Source organism: Panulirus ornatus, chromosome 26 (assembly GCF_036320965.1).
Source record: "Panulirus ornatus isolate Po-2019 chromosome 26, ASM3632096v1, whole genome shotgun sequence".
NCBI lineage: Eukaryota > Metazoa > Arthropoda > Malacostraca > Decapoda > Palinuridae > Panulirus > Panulirus ornatus.
In genome coordinates this window covers 5,866,614-5,880,563 of record NC_092249.1, presented here as the reverse complement: position 1 = coordinate 5,880,563, position 13,950 = coordinate 5,866,614, and the positions used below count along the sequence as shown (strand labels likewise).

Genomic DNA, 13,950 nt, shown 5'->3' with positions numbered 1-13,950 from the left:
TGGTTTAGTTTTTAGGGAAGAACAACCTTACGAGAACTGTTCACATTCAAACATAACGTATTAGGTGATTAGTAAATGTGAATAGGTCATTAGGTAATGTTGAATACACTTTGAACATTGGCTTCTTAAATTTTAAATTTTTGAGATTTTTTAAAATTTTTCTGCACGTCGTACACAGGTTAGGTCAAATTTATAATTTGATTTTTACTCAGTGGGGCTCCTGCTCTCGACCAATTTAATTAGATAGGGGGTTCTTAATCACCCTGAACAGCCCTTGCAATGAGGGTAATTTCCAATTATAAACGAGCAATTATGGGGAAATTCGCTCTTAAATGGAGAAAAAAAATGGACAAAAATATATAAGTAAGGGGGAGGGAAGTAAGTGTGGGGGGGTTACTTTACTTAAGTACTTAAGTACTTTACTTAAGTAATTCGGCAAAATACTTTTAAAAAAGAACTGAAATTCTTTGACCCCAATTTGACCGTAATAGCACTATGTTGCCGCCAGTGGCGAATTTCGTAAAATCTTCCCGCCTCTGGCATCCCAATACATAATGAACGTTTCTTTTGTTCTCATTGTTTTACCGAATGGCGTTTTTTATGAGTATTAGACATTTATTTTAAACGCGCACCTCATGGCGTTGTTTGTTCAACCGTTTAATTCCACTCGTTTTGGCCTACGTTGCATCGTTAAAGATCTCTAACGAGCAGTTCAGGTGTTAGGAGATTGGATTGTGTTGTTAAATGGTTTAAATGGCCTGCGCTTTGTGGAGTGTTTTTAAGAGGTTCTTTGCGCATGGTATCAATGTTCATCTGTCCTCAGCCAGGTAATGTTTATATGTTTATATTAATGGCCAATTATGAGGGCTGACAGTGGTGAACCCACACCCCTTCCTTCCTTTAACTGTGGCTGGGTTCCTATGAACTTTGGTCTCTTGGCTGGGTCACGCCTGCAATTCCCCCCCCCCCCCCCCCTTCCAAGGTTAGGCTGTTCCATTCTCCTCCCCCACCCCCCACCTACCTGCCGACCTTTTAATTCGTTTGGGCATATCATTAAGTGGTGTTGCTAGTGTATGGACTTTAATAAACACATGCCGGAGTCATTGCTTTAATGTCTACCTAACCCCATTTTTTTTCGTTTGGTGTTGCTAGTGTATGGACTTTAATATACACATGCCGAAGTCATTGTTGTAAATGTCTCCCTACCCCCCTTTTTTTCGTTTTTTTTTTGAGAACCTTATCAGTAGTGTGTGAATAATTTCGTTCATTGTTTTTCGCATTTACTCCTATTTCATATATAATTTTTACATGTTTGTTAGAATTATGATGGTAAATGTACTTGTATAGATAGCGAGACGGACATGTGTGTGTGTGTGTGTGTGTGTGTGTGTGACGTTTAAGTCCCAAGATGGTCGCTTCCGACTCTTTAAATACCTTATTAACAGCCTTACGAAGTAGTTTAATGACGTATCGAGTCCCCTTGAGCGGAAGTGTCCACTACGCAGTATATAATTATCTTCCAGGATACGAGGGAGGGAAAAAAAATTATTGTAAACAAAGTTGGGTAAAAGTGTGGCTTATTATGCATCAAATTCAATGATATATTGACAGGAGGTTATTATTAAAGAGCCCAAACGCTGGAGAAGTTCAACGAGAATTTATTTTAAATGGTCAATGCGTTATATTGTCTTAAATTAAGGGGATTAAGGCTGGTTAAGGTGGAAGCCAAAGGATCAGTCCTTGGGATATAACCGCTCGGGCCGCCATGTTGTTCCAGCTGTTGCCATACCTCCTCCAGGCGGTGTTGCCAAAGTTCCGTTCTTCCCCCCCCCCCCTCCCCCATTTGTCTTCCAGTCTTTGTTATCGCTGCAGTGTATCTCTCTTATCTCCAAGATAAGGTGATTAGAATAATTATCAGTGCTTGTAGTTTATTCACGTCTAGGGGGGGGGAGGGATTAATCCGTAGTGTATTTATTACTCTTGATTTATGTATATCGGATAATTGGATACTCCCGTCTTGGGTAATGTAAATAGCCATATTTAATGTATATATATACATTCTTGGCTTTCCCTTCTCGCGGGAAAGACGGTCCTAAAACCAATTTATTATCTGGAATTTTTCCCGAAGAGGAATGGAGTAAAGGTGAGAGACGTGGCAACGCCGCTTTCCCGTTATTTATCGAAGAAAACTTTCACTTTGGGTGGCTGACCTCGACAATACATCGGCCCATTGTATTTCGTGTATGATGTATTAATTCGTACTTCCCTAGGCACGACGGACGTTCTATATGTGTGTGTGGATGTATATATATATGTATGTCTTGATGTAGGGATGTGTACACCCATCCAGACACAGAAAATGGGGGGCGGCGAAGACGTGTGAGAGAGAGAGAGAGAGAGAGAGAGAGAGAGAGAGAGAGAGAGAGAGAGAGAGAGAGAGAGAGAGAGACCCTCCCTTTGTTACCTCAAAGGCTTACACAACAGGAAATCCTCTGGACTATAATGCTTAAGGGCCCAATTGGGTGGTAGGGGGTGATTAATGGCTTGAAATGCTTCTCTATGTGTATATTTAAATGGGTGGTTGTTAATGAGGCCTTTAGACAAAAAGGGATTTCAACTCTCTTATGATTGGTCCAGGAGGCCTTGATAGGCTGCTTGCGCGCGCGCGCGCGTGTGGGGATTGCGTCAAAAAAAAAAAGGAAAAGAAAATGGGGCGTATGCCAAGGTCTGTTACAACCCCGGAAGGCAGTTCAAATGCCTTCGCCCCACAGTTTTAATCACTGTAAGCTTGTGAAGGGATTAATATTACTCATTTAAATGATTAATATTACTCCTTTGAAGTGAAAGGATTAATTTGTGAAGGGATTATTATTACTCATTTGAAACGATTAATATTACTCCTTCAAAGTGAAAGGATTAATTTGTGAAGGGATTAATATTACTCAGTTAAACGATTAGTACTACTTTGAAGTGAAAGGATTAATTTGTTAAGGGATTAATATTACTCATTTGAAACGATTAATATTACTCCGAAGTGAAAGGATTAATTTGTTAAGGGATTAATATTACTCATTTGAAACGATTAATATTACTCCGAAGTGAAAGGATTAATTTGTGAAGGGATTAATATTAATAATTCAAATGATTAATATTACTAATTTGAGGGGGATTAACACCTAGTATGAAAGAAAATATATATATATATATATATATATATATATATATATATATATATATATATATATATATATATATACACACGAGTTGTGTAAGTAAAAAAGTACTTTATATGAGGCATTTAAATATAGAACAGGTTAGCATTGGTTGAATACTGAAAAAGGAGAAAAAAGGACAAAAAATAACATAGAAAACGTGAGACGGCGATATTGACAATATAGATTTCTGTGCCGTATAGAAAACGTATCTCGGTTCTGTGCCGTATAGAAAACGTATCTGTTCTGTGCATGATTCTAATTAGCGCTTGCGGGTATTGAATCAAAACACAGACAATGAAGTTGCATTAATCAGCTTTTGAACTGAGGGGAAAACTGTGTGTGTGTTGCGTTTAAATTAAATGGTTTGATCGTTAATTCTAAAATGTCGGAGGTTTGTTTTTAGAGTTTAAATTAAATGGTTGATCGTTAATTCTAAAATGTCGGAGGGTTGTTTTTAGCGTTTAAATTAAATGGTTAATCATAAATTCCAAAATGTCGTTGGGTTATTATTAGAGTTTAAATTAAATGGTTGATCGTTAATTCTAAAATGTCAGAGGGTTGTTTTTAGCGTTTAAATTAAATGGTTGATCATAAATTCCAAAATGTCGATGGGTTGTTTTTAGCGTTTAAATTAAATGGTTAATAATTCAAAATGTTTGCAGGTTTTTTAACACAATTTTATCAGACTGAAGACATTATATATATATATATATATATATATATATATATATATATATATAGAACAACTCAAGCTGTTTAGGTCCCAATCAGTCAAAAAAATATGGTAAAATGAACCAGTGACAGATTAAAGTGTTGTTTTAAAGTCCATTTTCAAAATTAATGAGCAGTATTATCTACATATAATTTTCTTTACGATAAACGCGGTTGATTATAATGATAATTATTATTTTATATACGTATTCGCCGTTTCCCACGAGGGTGAGGTAGCGTCAAGAACTCTAATAAGAGAGAAGTGGGCCTTATTGGATTTCGTAAGGTAAAGGGATTTGAAATATAAAGATAATTATGGGTTTCCATTAAATATTATTTTGAATAAAGAGAGAGAGAGAGAGAGAGAGAGAGAGAGAGAGAGAGAGAGAGAGAGAACTCGTCGAAGTAAGTATGCGGGCTGGTCACAATTAGGTTGTTTATGTCATGACGTGTTAATTAATTAATATAATTATGATCATAAAAAAACAAAAAACAAAAAAAAAATTGGATTTTTTTTTTAAAAGTCAAATTGGTTTGGTGGTTATCGCCTTTGTTTACATAATGAACTGTTGATTTGCCAGTGATATAAATAATAACTCATTTATACCCATAAATGTTTGTTTATTTTAGATGTTTTCGGAAATAGATTTAATAAGGTGTAAAGGGTTATTTTTGTTGTTATAGAAGAATGTAAATATAATTGCATTATACGTGGATGAATGTAAATATAATTGCATTATACGTGGATAAATGTAAATATAATTGCATTATACGTGGATAAATGTAAATATAATTGCATTATACGTGGATAAATGTAAATATAATTGCATTATACGTGGATGAATGTATATATAATTGCATTATACGTGGATAAATGTAAATATAATTCATTATACGTGGATAAATGTAGATATAATTGCATTATACGTGGATAAATGTAAATATAATTGCATTATACGTGGATAAATGTAAATATAATTGCATTATACGTGGATAAATGTAAATATAATTCATTATACGTGGATAAATGTAGATATAATTGCATTATACGTGGATAAATGTAAATATAATTGCATTATACGTGGATAAATGTAGATATAATTGCATTATACGTGGATAAATGTAAATATAATTGCATTATACGTGGATAAATGTAAACATAATTGCATTATACGTGGATAAATGTAAATATAATTGCATTATACGTGGATGAATGTAAATATAATTGCATTATACGTGGATAAATGTAAATATAATTGCATTATACGTGGATAAATGTAAATATAATTGCATTATACGTGGATGAATGTAAATATAATTGCATTATCCGTGGATAAATGTAAATATAATTGCATTATACGTGGATAAATGTAAATATAATTGCATTATACGTGGATAAATGTAAATATAATTGCATTACACGTGGATAAATGTAAATATAATTGCATTATACGTGGATAAATGTAAATATAATTGCATTATACGTGGATAAATGTAAATATAATTGCATTATACGTGGATAAATGTAAATATAATTGCATTATCCTTTAATGAACCATTTATAACTTTGGGTTTATATAGTGATTTTATGATTGTGGCCCTAAGGAGGAAATAAATGTCATATGATTTTTTTTCTCTGCAATTTAGAAATTTAACGAATTTTTTTTCCCTTGTATGGACATTTTTTTTCTCCCCTTCAAATTAGGCCATTTGGTTAAGGGCCTTTTTTTTTTTTTAAGTTACTAGATAAGGGTACTTTATCGCCAGCTACGTTTTGGAGAGCATGTCCATAAGGGTTGTTAACGAGTTTGACAATAGATAGGGTTGTTAACGAGTTAGTTACATAGTTATATCAATGGCACTTTGGTTAGAAAGGGAAATTAAATTTTTGGGGGGGAATTTTTTTTTTTTTTGGGGAGGGTGGATTTTTCACACTCGTATTTCAAATGAATTTTATATTTTGTTAAAGGAAATGTGATTTTAAAAACATTAATTTTGTGCAATTTTTTTTATATAATATTAATTGTGCTGTCAATATTCCCAAATAAGATATACAATTTTTTTTTTATCTTTAGCTAAGTTTGGGGGGTCATTTCACAACACCCCGTTTTCATTGCCTTGATAAATATTAAATGATAATTACATTGTCAATAATTTTGATCGTAGATGGTATCTTGCTGGGGAGAAATGGACCGAAAGACAATGGAATATACTTGAATTGTTTTAAAAAAAGACCTTGGTAGATATTATCTATGACATGAATTAGATTTAATATTTCGTTGGGGTGAATTTATTGTTTAATTACATTTAATTACAGAAGGTGATTTAGATTAGATTAGATTACATATGGTTGATGTTTTTGGGGGGTTTTATTATTGAACGAAACAATGTGATGTTTTGTGAAGTGATGTGCCTAAACAACTGACTGCTTTTTCAATGATGTAAATAGATTTTTATTGGTTAATTAATTGTTTTATATATATATATATATATATATATATATATATATATATATATATACGTGTGTATATTCATATTTGCTGCCTTCATCCATTCCCGTCGCCACCCTGGCCCACACACACAACACACACACAAGACATACACACACACACACACACACACACACACACACACACACAGCTAAATGGTGGTTGATTGCTTGGTTTAGCTGTAGGGCCCCAACAGCTAAGGACAGCTAAGAACTGAAAAAAAAATATCCAATTCAAAATATTTTTTTTTTTCAATTACTTTCCCTTTGCTGGTATGCTAAACTACAAGTCTTTGGAAACAGATAATCTTAAGTTGTATTTGAAGTTTGAATTATCAGTCTAGCTCGAATTGGGTCGTTTAGAAAAGAGGTTATTAGCTGAAAATATATATTTTTTTTTCAGTGGGCCTCCTTTAGCGATGGATGACTTATTTATCCAGTGGGTGCCTTAGCAAAGGAATGGACCAATTTTTTCCTTCGTTTTTCGTCCATATTATATATATATATATATATATATATATATATATATATATATATATATATATATATATATATACATATTCCTGAGTCCACCGGGAAAATGAAACACGAAAAGTTCCCAAGTGCACTTTCGTGTAATAATCACATCATCAGGGGAGACACAAGAGAGAAATATAATATATATATATATATATATATATATATATATATATATATATATATATATATATATGAGGTGGGGAAAAATAGGAGACTTATTTAGATAAAAAAAATATGACAGAAATGAAATGGGTCAGTTCATTAGACGGGAATGGAGGAGGAGGAGTGGTGATGGTGGATTGTGACGTCCTGCTGGTGATGGGGAAGGGGGGGTGGAAGTTTATGAGGTCAGACTTGCACATCACACACATGTAATGAGGTTATGAGGCCAGCGACCCAACTCTCATACATGAGGGTTGGCCACTGTGCCCTCATGAATGGGGGGGGGGGGGGGAAATGGTCAGGGATGAATGGGGGACGACGACCCCCCTCTCTCCCCTTCCTCCCTCCCCTTTCCTCTCCCCTCTTTTCTTCCCCCTTCCTTCCCTCCCCTCCCCTCTATTAGAAACGACCCTGAAATTAAAATGGTTAGAAAATGGGGTATGGGTGAATTAAGGGTATGGGTGAATTAAGGGTATGGGTGAATTAAGGGTATGGGTAAATTAAGGGTATGGGTAAATTAAGGGTATGGGTAAATTAAGGGTATGGGTGAATTAAGGGTATGGGTAAATTAAGGGTATGGGTAAATTAAGGGTATGCGTAAATTAAGGGTCTGAGTTAATTAAAGGTATGGATAAATTAAGGGTATGGGTAAATTAAGGGTGTGAGTAGATTAAGGGTATGGTAAATTAAGGGTATGGGTAAATTAAGGGTATGGGTGAATTAAGGGTATGGGTGAATCAAGGGTATGGGTAAATTAAGGGTATGAGTAAATTAAGGGTATGAGTAAATTAAGGGTATGGGTAAATTAAGGGTATGGGTAAATTAAGGGTATGGGTGAATTAAGGGTATGGGTGAATTAAGGGTATGGGTGAATCAAGGGTATGGGTAAATTAAGGGTATGAGTAAATTAAGGGTATGAGTAAATTAAGGGTATGGGTAAATTAAGGATATGGGTAAATTAAGGGTATGGGTAAATTAAGGGTATGGGTAAATTAAGGGTATGGGTAAATTAAGGGTATGGGTACGAGTCTAGCTGGATAAATGACCATTTTTTTAGGAAGGACAATATGTATTTTTAGATACAAAACTGGTGTTAATTGATCTAATGACTTGATTGGGAATTAGAGAAATTATTTTTAGCTGTTCGCTTAGAAAATAGCAATTTATTTATATTTATATATATATTTATAGTTATATTTTTATATTTGTAGGAATAATTCACAAATATATTGAGTTTTAGGGCCAATTACCATTCAATGGTGTTTAGTAATTGAAGGACAAGGACGGGATTATTAGAAAGGTAGTATGAATTGGCAGGAGTGACCCCTATTATCTATATCTTCCCTCATATATATAACCCCTACTATATTCTTCTTGTGTGTGCTCGCTGTCGTGTGTGTTTGTAGATTAACCGAAATTAATGGGAATTGGTTTCATTATGGATCATGGGAATATATGTAATAATATATATATAAGTATGATATTAGGTATTAATTAAGATATATATAATATTTTTTTTTTTTATATTTGTCTGTCCGGTTGGAGTAGGCGGGGAAATAAGGATGGTCAAATAAGGTATGGTAATTAACGATATCGGTAAATGAGTATGGTACAATTACAGTTGGTATTAACGGGTACGCGTACATGCTTGGTAATCCATGGTAGCTACATTAAGGGTATAGTAAATTAATATTATTAGGTATCGTTACACTTTCACCTACTGCATGTTAAGGCCGTACACAAAATTTTTACTCATTTTCACTAATTTGGTCCATTTACGGTTCGGTCACTTCCGGACAGATAAATTTGGTTCATATTTCCTTATTGTTCTCATTAAACTTTAAATAAGCTCTGGGTCTTAACGCTATTGGTAATTAAGTGTACGTCTTACCTGATAAATACTCGTTTTTTTCAAGAGCACAACATTTTGGTACAAAACTATTTCAATCATCCTCTGCTGACAATTAAAGCCACGCTCGCAACCATTACACATTGTTAGAAAGCAATATTTTCTAAACAATTTATTTTTATTTTTAATATGTTTCATTCAATTTTAGTCACCAAAATTTTGCCCCATCCCCACCTATGATCCACTTCGATTACATGGTTCATCTTGACAGTATTTTGCCTGTTGGATATGTAATGCAACTTATACCTCAGATTCATTTCAAACTACTACCAATTTACTTACCTCAACCCTATGTACTAATTAACTTGGCTTATTCGAATATGTATTTAACTTTTTTCACACTTTTACATCACTTCACCAGGTTTCAGTTTTCATATCAGTCCATGCTTTATTAAAGAATCAAACTGTACGATTCCAATAACTCATCCCAGGAATGGATGATTTGCCATTCCAGGCTTGTGCATTTAGGCTCAATAAACCCATCCACTGTAACAATTATACAACCATGGAGTACATACCGCGCAAAACCTAAATTATAAATGCCAATACTTTTCCTCTACACGTACAGCCATATCCCGATGAAAAACTTTACATGTTTAACAACTGCTCCCACACATTATTTTAAGGTACTATAGTACTTCTAATGCAAGTTATATCCTTCTAGATCATAAATGTATATATATATCATTATATTTTAATATTCAAATAATTTTAAAGAAACTTTGGTATGACTATTACACGAACACCTGAACTACTGCTCATTCTCCTGAATCTATGTTGTAATACTTATCATAATAATTATCCATATAGTTTAACAAATATATAATATATATACTATATATATTTGAGATACTCTTATCCCTTCGCCCTCAGTTGGACACACTTGAATGGACTGGAGAGGAAATAACTGCTTCCTTACCTGGATATAAGAAAGTATATCCGGCTCTGGTTATGGTTAATTGGAGTGGAATTTAGATATTTTGATTGATTAACTTTTACATTAGAATGAGACGTGTTGACATGCAATTTTGGTTCTTAAGTTTCGTGAAGGACCTATGTAAACATGATCATTTTCCTTAATTACTCGTTGAAAAACCAAAAAAATTTTGTAGTTTATATAACAATATAAAAGACTATAAAACTATGTTGTTTTTTTTTGGTTTTGTTTTTTAAAAATTAAAAATGATGGCGTGAATCGTGCGTCCGGCAACGCGGCGGCGTGCGCGCGCAGGGGGAAGGTGTTGGGGGAGGTAGGTTTGGGGGGGTACAACACCCCCACACTCCGGCCGCCATTGTGAAACTGACAATGATTATATATATTTATATTAGTCGAAAGTGTTGGGCAGGTCTTACTCTTGCTCTTTTAGACCCAAATATATATTAGGTTGTGTAAGATGGCCGCTGTAGAAACTATTTTGAACCCCTGGGGGTCTAAATTTAAAAGGCAATATGGCTGAAAGGGGAGAAAGTTTTTAAAAAAAAAAATGTATATATAAAAAAAATGCTCTTGAGTAAGACATTTTTTTTGTGGTTGCAAGTCTTGGAGGCAAGATAGAATCGTGGGAGAGTGGGTTAAAAAATGGCTCACACACACACATACGTTTTTAGCAAAGTTATTTTTCGTAATATCTGCTTTTGCTTTTAAAATGTTCATATGGTGACGTTAAAAGCGAAATTGTGTGGGAAGGTTTTAAATTGTGTCGTAATGTCTATTTTTTTTTTGTTGTGTTGGTCATTTAAATTAAGTAAAATTGATTGTATAGGTAAATTTAGTGACTTTTTTTGGGGGGGGACGTTTTATGTATATTTTTGCCTTTTTTTTAAACGAGTTGGTTATTTCAATCATTTGCATAGGTCAATTTGGGGACACAAATATTTTTTGTGCGTTTTATATTTATTTTTTTGCCGTTGAAAACAAACAAACAAACGAATGGGTCATTTAAAGTCAGTAAAAATTAATTAGTTAAATTTGGGGACACAAATTTTTTTTGCGTTTTATATTTATTTTTTGCCGTTAAGAAAACGAATGGGTCATTTAAAGTCAGGAAAAATTAATTAGTTAAATTTGGGGACACAAATTTTTTGATTTTTTTTTTTTCATTTCATATTTTTATTATGTTTTTTCAAAGTCATTCTTATTAGACCGTCGGTTTCTGTGAGAGATAAGGATAGATTATAGACGATAAGGTATCTCTAGTGCTAATCTTAACCCCACATCTCATATCCGGAGCAGAAGATAACATATCAGTCCCTTAGACCGAAACCCTGACCGTGGTGGCCTTAAAGACAGTTTTAGGTGAATCAGGGACCATGAAAATACACACAGGGTCCCTTTTCTACATAATTTTTTGATGTGTTTTGGATGTATATATGGATGTATCTTTATGATGTGTATATGTATGTATATTTCTCTCTCTCTCTCTCTCTCTCTCTCTCTCTCTCTCTCTCTCTCTCTCTCTCTCTCTCTCTCTCATATCAGGGACCATGACATACACACAGGGTCCCTTTTCTACATAATATTTTGATGTGGTGTTTTGGTTGTATATATATATATATATGTATATTTCTCTCTCTCTCTCTCTCTCTCTCTCTCTCTCTCTCTCTCTCTCTCTCTCTCTCTCTCTCTCTCAGCATTAATCATGACTGTGGAATGCAAGCAAGCGCCATAATTGTGCAATATGATCGAGAAAGTGGGAGTGGAACCCAAGCCCAGATATCCAATTAGATTTTGACCGATGATTAGATTTTGATACATTAAGTGTTTTAGCTCCATTAAGGCGATTTTTTGGAGTCGGTTACGTTACACTGATGCTTTAGATGAAGGAGATTTTCGTGGATTAGATTATGATTAATGATTTTGCTGGATTAAGGAGATTTTCGTGGATTAGATTATGATTAATGATTTTGCTGGATTAAGGAGATTTTCGTGGATTAGATTATGATTAATGATTTTGCTGGATTAAGGAGATTTTCGTGGATTAGATTATGCTTTGGCTGCCTTTAAGGCAAACGCCTTCTATATAAATCACTTGAATGTATATATTGATGGATATAAATGGCTATGTAAAGGCAAAGATCAACGAATACAAAATACGGACAATATATTACGAATTACAGAACAAATATAGTCATTTGAGTTAGCTTAAACTCGTATTACATTGTTTTAAACTATAAACATCACAGTCTTTATTGTGTTATTAGTTATTAATATTTTTTTAAATGAGTTTGCATTAGTTTTTAGTGTTATTATTAGTTATTGATAAATTTTTAAATGAGTTTTGTTGACGCGCTGTGATCTTGAGCCTCTACGGAAGGAAGTCTTGTCCTGAATATTGGAACCTTGGCGGGGTTTCATGGTGTTGGCCTTGCTCTTAATTTCGTGATAGATTATATTTAGTCTTTCACTACTGCCTTCCTCCTCCTATTCTTCCTCAAGGTGTAATGACGTCCCTTGGTGATTAATGAACGCGCGACGAGGCCATTAGAGTGTATGACAAGGGGGTGAAATAAAAAAAAAAGGGATTGAATGCGGCATTCGCTAATTATTTAGCTGGTAAAATTCCTTTTCGTGTGCGTGTGTGTGTGTGTGTGTGTTTTTTATCGCTGTTACTGGCTAAGTAAAATTACCTTGCCGGACATAGTCATCGATTACTTTTGGGTTGTTTGGCCTTGTCCTTTGTATATATATATATATATATATATATATATATATATATATATATATATATATATATATATATATATATATATTCCTGTATTTCTCTCTTGTGTCTCCCCTGATGATGTGATTATTACACGAAAGTGCACTTGGGAACTTTTCGTGTTTCATTTTCCCCGTGGACTCGTAGGAATATCTTGATCACGTGCAAAATTATGATCCTTTCCAACAATATATATATATATATATATATATATATATATATATATATATATATATATATATATATAGAAAGATATATATATATATATATATATATATATATATATATATATATATATATATATATATATATATATATATATAAGGCTTTGGAGTTTGATATGAAGGCGTGAGTCACGTGGTGAACACAGTATAGAAAATGGGTTGTCGAAGAATATTTAAAAAGAAAGAAAATGTAATTTGGGAAATGTAACCACGAGAAATAAAGAAAGGAAGCAGGATAAAGGGATAAATGACAAGGGATTAATTTATCTAAATGGACACCATCATGGAAGATGTAATTATTATTAAATATATTTAATTTTATGAAACATTATTTGTGTATTAGTCATTTACCTGTTAATTGTATACTGCACATATTAATGTAAATTGAGATTTTTTAATGTTATTTAATGTTAGTTATTATTTTGAGGGGATGAAAAATGTTTCTCGTATTCAAAATCAATTATTAATTTAGGGTAATTAAAAATTTCGTTTTCAAAATTATTCAAAATTATCTCTTAGGGTGATTAAAAATTTTCATATTCAAATTTATTTATTATTTTAAGGTGATAAAAAAATTTCATATTCAAAATTAGTTATTATTATAGGGTGATAAAAAAAAATGTCAAAAATAACAATTATTTTACGGTAATAAATTTTCTTAAATTCAAAATTTAAATTTTTCTGTAATTTTTTTTCTTAATTGTTAATTGTCCACATATGGCCTATCCACACAAACACACACACACACACGCCCATACAAGTACATATACATACATATACATACACACACACGTACACGCCCATACAAGCACACATACATACATATACATAACACACACACACACACACACACACACACACACACACACATACACACACACACGTACACGCCCATACAAGTACATATACATAACACACACACACACACACACACACACACACGCATATGCATACACACACACGTACACGCCCATATAAGTACATATACATAACACACACACACACACACACACACACACAC

At 33.3% G+C, this 13,950-nt stretch overlaps 1 protein-coding gene across 1 annotated transcript in view; it reads left to right on the top strand.

The window, feature by feature from the left end:
* Window positions 1-13,950, top strand: part of LOC139757422 (probable chitinase 2) — a 48,199-nt gene that overhangs the window by 1,052 nt on the left and 33,197 nt on the right. The gene's annotated exons all lie outside the window — the stretch shown is intronic.